This window comes from Podarcis muralis, chromosome 15, assembly GCF_964188315.1.
Source record: "Podarcis muralis chromosome 15, rPodMur119.hap1.1, whole genome shotgun sequence".
Lineage (NCBI taxonomy): Eukaryota > Metazoa > Chordata > Lepidosauria > Squamata > Lacertidae > Podarcis > Podarcis muralis.
In genome coordinates, this window is record NC_135669.1 from 41,844,580 (window position 1) to 41,852,560 (window position 7,981).

At 47.9% G+C, this 7,981-nt stretch overlaps 1 protein-coding gene across 1 annotated transcript in view; it reads right to left on the reverse strand.

The window, feature by feature from the left end:
• VPS53 (VPS53 subunit of GARP complex) overlaps window positions 1–7,920 on the reverse strand; it is a 61,995-nt gene extending 54,075 nt beyond the window's left edge. The window contains exon 1 of the mRNA XM_077919696.1: window positions 7,788–7,920. The gene's annotated coding sequence lies outside the window, so the exon portion shown is untranslated. The remainder of the gene's footprint in view (window positions 1–7,787) is intronic.
• Window positions 7,921–7,981: the final 61 nt, after the last annotated feature.

Genomic DNA, 7,981 nt, shown 5'->3' on the forward strand with positions numbered 1-7,981 from the left:
GAAGCAATAATTAAAAAAAAAAAAGAGTGAAATATTTCAGGCACACCCATCACATCTCACCACTCAAGTTTCCAATCCCGATTGGATAAATTAATATTCTTGGAATGTAGTTGCCTCCTTGTTGGAGTTCCCATGGTGTTCCTGAGTCAAAGATGGCTTTGCAGCTGGGTGTGTACTAATTCAGGGCAATTAGGACCTGCCTTCTTATTGACATGTTTGTTTCCATTTAAGGAGGGAAGAAGGCAGTTTGCAGCTATTTCAAGTGGGGAGGAAGGGTGGAGGTAGGAAATGAAAATAAACTAATTAGAAAGACATGTCTGGCTTTATCACATCTGCTCAAGAACTATATGGGATGTGAAGGAGGGCTGAAATTGTCGTGTCTGGGCCCTAGATTAAAACCTCCACCACTGTTTTCCTTTCCAGAATATTATCAGTGGGTGGGAGTTAAGAGTGCACTAACATTAGCCGGAAAATTGAAAGTGAGTGGGAATCACTCACGTCCCTAACCAAGTTTTTGTGCCGCGGAGATTTCTGCTGTAATCAGGTTTGAATAATTGCAACTAATTACAGTGGTACCTCGGGTTACATATGCTTCAGGTTACAGACTCTGCTAACCCAGAAATAGTGCTTCAGGTTAAGAACTTTGCTTAAGGATGAGAACAGAAATCGTGCTCCGGCGGTGCAGCAGCAGCAGCAGGAGGCCCCATTAGCTAAAGTGATGCTTCAGGTTAAGAACAGTTTCAGGTTAAGAACGGACCTCCAGAACGAATTAAGTACTTAACCCAACGTACCAGTTCTGGGCACCACAGTTCAAGAAGGACACTGACAAACTGGAACGTGTCCAGAGGAGAGCAACCAAAATGGTCAAAGGCCTGGAAACGATGCCTTATGAGGAACGGCTAAGGGAGCTGGGCATGTTTAGGCTGGAGAAGAGGAAGTTAAGGGGTGATATGATAGCCATGTTCAAATATATAAAAGGATGTCACATAGAGGAGGGAGAAAGGTTGTTTTCTGCTGCTCCAGAGAAGCGGACACGGAGCAATGGATCCAAACTACAAGAAAGAAGATTCCACCTCAACATTCGGAAGAACTTCCTGACAGTAAGAGCTGTTTGACAGTGGAATTTGCTGCCAAGGAGTGTGGTGGAGTCTCCTTCTTTGGAGGTCTTTAAGCAGAGGCTTGACAACCATATGTCAGGAGTGCTCTGATGGTGTTTCCTGCTTGGCAGGGGGTTGGACTCGATGGCCCTTGTGGTCTCTTCCAACTCTATGATTCTATTCTATGATTCTACCACTGTATTCCTGCACAGGTTTCTTTTAGGGGGTGGGTGGGAGTCGGGTATCTGGCTTATCATATATTTAGACCAGGGATATGGAAGCTGTGGCCTTCCAACTCCCATCAGCCCCAGCCAATGGTCAGGGGTGATGGGAAATGTAGCCCGACTGCAGGTTCTCTCCCCCCCCCCAAAAAAAAAACTCAGCAAAAAATGCACATTTTTTAGTGATCAATGTTTCTTAAAAAGCCACTGCAGAGAACAAATTCCATCAAGCTGTGCTGGCTCAGCCTGATGGGAGATGTAGTGCAAAACATCCTGAGGGCACCCAGTTGGGAATGGCAGGCATCTATGTGCCACTTAAGCCCTTTTTATATTCCTTATTCTGTTTGCTTTCGCCCCCCAGCCTGTGGACGCATTCAAAGGGCCTGTTTGAAAAAAGCTCAAGTTGCTAGACCTCAACATGCAGGAGTCCTCTCTTGTCCCTATCCCAGTGAGACCAAAGAGACAGTCACTTGTGAAATGGACTGGAGTGTTTGTGTAGCTGATAAGGACGCCTAGTGAAAGCTAGTAGAAGAATTGCCATAGCTCCACTATGACCCGGGAAAACAGCCTTAAGATGATTAAGACTATTGGTCCATGTAGCTCAGTACCATTGACACTGACTGGCAGAAGTTCTCTGGGTTATCAGACGGGATATTCCCCCCCCCCCCCCACAACAGCCTTGGTGAAGGCCAGCGCTCATAGGCTTTGTTGTCCAAAATATCTGGAAGGCGTCAGGTTGCGCAAGGCCTAGGTAAAGGTAAAGGGGCCCCTGACCATTAGGTCCAGTCGTGGCCGACTCTGGGGTTGCGGCGCTCATCTCGCTTTACTGGCCGAGGGAGCCGGCGTACAGCTTCCGGGTCATGTGGCCAGCAGGACTAAGCCGCTTCTGGCGAACCAGAGCAGCGCACCAAAACGCCGTTTACCTTCCCACTGGAGCGGTACCTAATTATCTACTTGCACTTTGACGTGCTTTCGAACTGCTAGGTGGGCAAGGAGCAGGGACCGAGCAACGGGAACTCACCCCACCACGGGATTCGAACTGGCGACCTTCTGATCGGCAAGTCCTAGGCTCTGTGGTTTAACCCACAGCGCAACCCGCGCCCCTTGCGTAAGGCCTGCTCTAGGGCAAAATCTGATTATGTTTCCCCCAAAGATTACATTTAATGGGTGCATTGTTGCAGCGTGGCGCTTTGCAAATAAGGAGACAGCAAGTCTCTGCCCCAAGGGGCATACAATTTAGAAACTGGAAGACAACAGAGCAGTGGGCGGAAAGGGAAAACAAGAGATAAACGGAGGAAGCGTAGGTGATTCTGCCTGAACACACAAACTTCCCCCCAACTGCCAGGGTGGATTTTGAGCTACCACCTGCAGGCTGGCATCAGGCGTTCGACAAAGCTTAATTCATGTGTGGATGGCTGTTTTATTTAACAGGAGGGCAGAGCCTAGTGCTTACATACAGCGGTGGTGACATGATCGTGAGGGTGGTTAGGTTTCCTCACCCGGGACGCCCTATTACCTTGCCAGGATGGTATGTGTAGCTTGGCAAATCAGTGTTTCTCAACCCCTCTGATTGGGTGGGTGGCAATAGGTATCATAGCTAGGAGCATTTAAGACCTATTTCACTATTCAGTGGTACCTCGGCTTACAGACGCTTCAGGTTACAGACTCCGCTAACCCAGAAATAGTGCTTCAGGTTAAGAACTTTGCTTCAGGATGAGAACAGAAATCATGCTCCGGCGGCGGCAGCAGGAGGCCCCATTAGCTAATGTGATATTTCAGGTTAAGAACAGTTTCAGGTTAAGAATGGACCTCCAGAATGAATTAAGTTCTTAACCCGAGGTACCACTGTAAAATGTATTTGTGTGGGGCACTCTCTCAGTGATTCCTTGACTTGTCTCATATTCTAAAGCAGACTATCAGTACAGTGGTACCTTGGGTTACAGACGCTGCAGGTTACAGACTCCGCTAACCCAGAAATAGTGCTTCAGGTTAAGAACTTTGCTTCAGGATGAGAACAGAAATCGTGCGGTGGCAGCGGGAGGCCCCATTAGCTAAAGTGGTGCTTTAGGTTAAGAACAGTTTCAGGTTAAGAACAGACTTAAGTACTTAACCCGAGGTACCACTGTATTTTGATTCTGGACAAAACTTCAGGGGGATTGCGGGATGTTGGCAAGGCAGCGAGGCCCAGAGATCCAGCATTACTCACAGCACTGGAACGACTTTTTCTCTCCCTGGGTGTGGATCCAGGGCAGGAATCAGCTGAGCTGGCAAAGGATGGCAGGGGGTGGATGCCAGCTCTGCCCATAATCACTCTCTCTCACTCCACCTGGCATAGTCGAAATGTAATTTGTAAGTTCATTGGGGCAGGGACCTATGAGGTGACAGCTACAGCCCAATTAAATTCATTTACTGATTACGCTTGCCTATGTGTGGAAACAATATTCCCAGAGGCAGAATTATGGGTGGTGCTCAGCTAAGCTTTGCTCAAGAGTAAGCACATAGAAAGGAATGACCCCTCAACAAAGTCAGACCCATTGAAGTCAATGGGTCTAATTTTGCCATTGTCATTATGGGTCTGCTTTTGATAAAAAAACAAAAAAACAAACCATAGTTGGCTGCCAACCTATATTTTCTTCGGCTGTTCACACACCGCACATTTAAAGCACATTCCACCACCACCACCAAAGTGTACCGGGAACTGTTGTTCGTGTTGGGATTTGTAGCTCTGTAAGGGGTAAAATAAGGGACGCGGGTGGCGCTGTGGGTTAAACCACAGAGCCTAGGACTTGCCGATCAGAAGGTCAACGGTTCGAATCCCCGCCACGGGGTGAGCTCCTGTTCCTCGGTCCCTGCTCCTGCCAACCTAGCAATTAGAAAGCACATCAAAGTGCAAGTAGATAAATAGGTACCGCTCTGGAGGGAAGATAAACGGCGTTTCCGTGCGCTGCTCTGGTTCGCCAGAAGCGGCTTAGTCATGCTGGCCACATGACCCGGAAGCTGTACGCCGGCTCCCTTGGCCAATAAAGCGAGATGAGCGCCGCAACCCCAGAGTCAGCCACGACTGGACCTAATGGTCAGGGGTCCCTTTACAGTATTATTGGAGGGGTGTGTGTGCAGCTTTAAATATTTGGCGTGTGTACAATGTATCTGCCTTGGATTAAAATTTGCATTTAATCTATGGAACTGTCTTCATATATTGTTTTTAACTGTCTCTATACAGAGAATTTGATATACATTTTTTTTTAAAATGAATGGAATTGCGTTTAATTGGGGGTTTTTTGCATATGAAACTGCAGTTTAATAGCAATTGTGAGATTGCTGTGAGATATGTTTGTGCGAAGCAATTAACACAGTCAGGTACATAAAGGAATAATTTTACAAAAAGAATAGAACAGGCGGGTGTTTTGAAGCCTAAGGGATGCCAGTTTTCTCTTGCCCGTGCCAGGCCTCGCTGGCATCAGCACAGTGCATCAAAACACAGTGGTGTCGTCCAGAGATGGGGAACAGCCAGACCTGCCTTGCCACTTCTAGATTCTGAAGCAGGAATTTCTCAGCAAAGGGAACACAAGGCTCTCGTGATTGGCACACCCACAACCGTTGTCCAGCCGTGTTTACACTACACAGGAGCTCATGGCTGTGTTTTATAAAAATGGCTTGCCTCGTAAAAAGCCGGCCTTTTGCAAGAGTTCGATCCCTCAAATAACGCTTTGAAAGAGGTAAGCAGAGAAGAGGTTTGAAAATGGGTTGCCATATTGACTAAGAAGGGACGTGGGTGGTGCTGTGGGTTAAACCACAGAGCCTAGACTTGACTTGCCGATCAAAAGGTCGGTGGTTCGAATCCCCGCCACGGGGTGAGCTCCTGTTGCTTGGTCCCTGCTCCTGCCAACCTAGCAGTTCGAAGGCACGTCCAAGTGCAAGTAGATAAATAGGTACCGCTTTGGCGGGAAGGTAAACGGCGATTCCGTGCGCTGCGCTGGTTCGCCAGAAGCGGCTCAGTCATGCTGGCCACATGACCTGGAAGCTGTACACCGGCTCCCTCAGCCAATAAAGCAAGATGAGCGCCACAACCCCAGAGTCGGCCACGACTGGTCCTAATGGTCAGGGGTCCCTTTACCTTTATTGACTAAGAACAGGGGTCAGCAAACTTTTTCAGCAGGGGGCTGGTCCACTGTCCCTCAGACCTTGTGGGGGGCCGGACTGTATTTTGGAAAAATATATGTGAATGAATTCCTATGCCCTGGTGTAAACAAAAAATTGCCCTTTTCCCTTATGGCGTATCCAAGAGTCCATATAGAGTCCTTACGTAGGTTCCCTATTGGTAGGAGAAAATAACAGAGGCCAACCAGAGAATATTGAGAAGCAAAGCAGCTAGTAAGCTTGATCTTTATTGATCTGTTTCAACAGGGTGCTCCCCTCACCTGCAAGAGAGGAGGAGGGACCCAGAAAAATTGTGTGCAAGGCCTTATAAAGACTTTTGAAATTGCCACCCTGTAGATCAAGACCACCCCCAGAAACATCATACATACATCACAGAAGGGGTGTAACCTAAGACCACCCCTCAGATACATCACACCTAAATCACAGAAAAGGCAGTCTAAACCGAAATTTGAATGTTGTTTTTCTCCTGTCCTTGTTTATCTCCTGTCTGGCAGGTTACTTGATTGGATTGCCTGGGGAGCCTGGCCAATCTTTTGTAGTGATAAATACTTAGTTCCTGGGGCATTTCACAGGCTCACACCCTATTCATATCTTAAATGTGCCCTTAATTTGTGAAGGAAAAAACAATGGGAGGTGTCCCACTTTGACCTTGCAGAGAAAACATTTGCTTAGTTTAGGAATCAAAATGGTTCCAGGTCGGTCTTCCTGTGCTGATCTATGTACGTGCGGTTATGAACATTACCATATATCTAAGACCATAAAATTCCTATCACAGCCCCACAAATAACCCAGAGATGCATTTTAAATAAAAGCACACGTTCTACTCATGTAAAAACAAGCTGATTCCCGGACCGTCCGTGGGCCGGATTTAGAAGGCGATTGGGCCAGATCCGGCCCCCGGGCCTTAGTTTACCTACCCATAATTAAGAAGCACATGTTCATGGTTCGAAGCCTTTGTCATTAGTGGTGTTTGTAGCAGAGGTTTAAATTTTGATGCTAGCATGACAGGAAAACCCTGGAAAGCCCACTGAAATCTTGCAAAAGGCAAGCAAAGAAGGGGAAAATGCAATCTTATTTATCCGATCTCTCCCCCTTGCTCCATCCTGCCGTGGTTTCTGGTGAAATGGCTGCCATGGACCAACAAAACACAAAAAATAAGGCACTATATATGCAGGCTGTTTGGATATCTGAACCTGCAGTGTGTTTGGGTACTGATTTGGATAAGTGAATTTTTGTACAGCGAGTGTTTGGATAGCAAGACCTGTGCCTATCGTTCAGTCCTCCCGAAGCATAGAGTTTTATATTACAGCATTCCCTTTTCTAGGCTACACTCTATGACCTCTGGCACAGCAGGCAGCCTTTCCACTCCCCATTGCCTTCTAATCCACATTTTGCAAGATCTGTAGGTGGTTTTGAGATCCAAATCGAACTTGACAGCGTACCCGCCTTCGCCTTCCTCCTCAACAGTTTTAAATATTAACTCAGGCCATTTCCACCCTAGCCCTAAGAAGGGAGATATCACAACCAACTCCTTTTCAGAGATTAGAAGAACAGCAGTTATAAAGGATCGGAGTAGGATCAGGAAGGCTGTGAAGCTCAGTGGGCGGCCCTGGGCCCTTTCTGAAATATGGCAACCCTGGGGGATAGAGGATGAATGGGGAACTTAAGGCCCAAGGCCAAGTACAGTGGTACCTCAGGTTAAGCACTTAACCTGAAACTGTTCTTAACCTGAAGCACCACTTTAGCTAATGGCGCCTCCTGCACAATTTCTGTTCTCATCCTGAAGCAAAGTTCTTAACCCGAGGTAATATTTCTGGGTTAGCGGAGTCTGTAACCTCAAGTGTCTGTAACCCGAGGTACCACTGTACAGTACAGCCTTCCGGATGCTCCTTAGGCCACGCCCCCTTTTCCGTAGGCCACGCCCCCACCAGCCACGTTTCATACCCTCCTCTGGCGTTTTTGCCCGACTGGGATTTGTCGCTAAAAGGTGCTTACGGTATGTCTCTTTCTTGCCTGCATGGAGAATGGACGATGGAGAGGTCTGTGCGTAGAGAACTTTGCTTTGCTGAAATGCAGTCACATCCAACACCCCACCCCCTTTTGCCCCTAGCCCCACCCGCCATTGTCCTGGCCCGCCCCCGCCAACATGAGGGAATGCGGCCCTCGGGCTGGAAAAAGCTCCCCTTTCCTGTATTTTTCTTTTCTTTTAAGTACATCCTAGCCATCCTTGTTTTAAAAAACGAAACTAAAACACGCCAGGTTAGAGGAAGGGGTGGATTCATTTAAAAATAAACGAAATAAGCCTACAAACCTGTTTGCCCAACACCAGAGGCGCCTCTTCCTTATTATGCACCAAATAACACTGCGATCTATCCCAACGCCCACCCGGTACACCCCCCTTTCCCGGAAACCATCCAGCGGGGGAAATGGAACGGAGTCTTCGCGACAGGGGTGGAACGCTCGGAAGTCTCGGCGGCCGCAGCCCACGCGGTTCGGAGCGCGCCG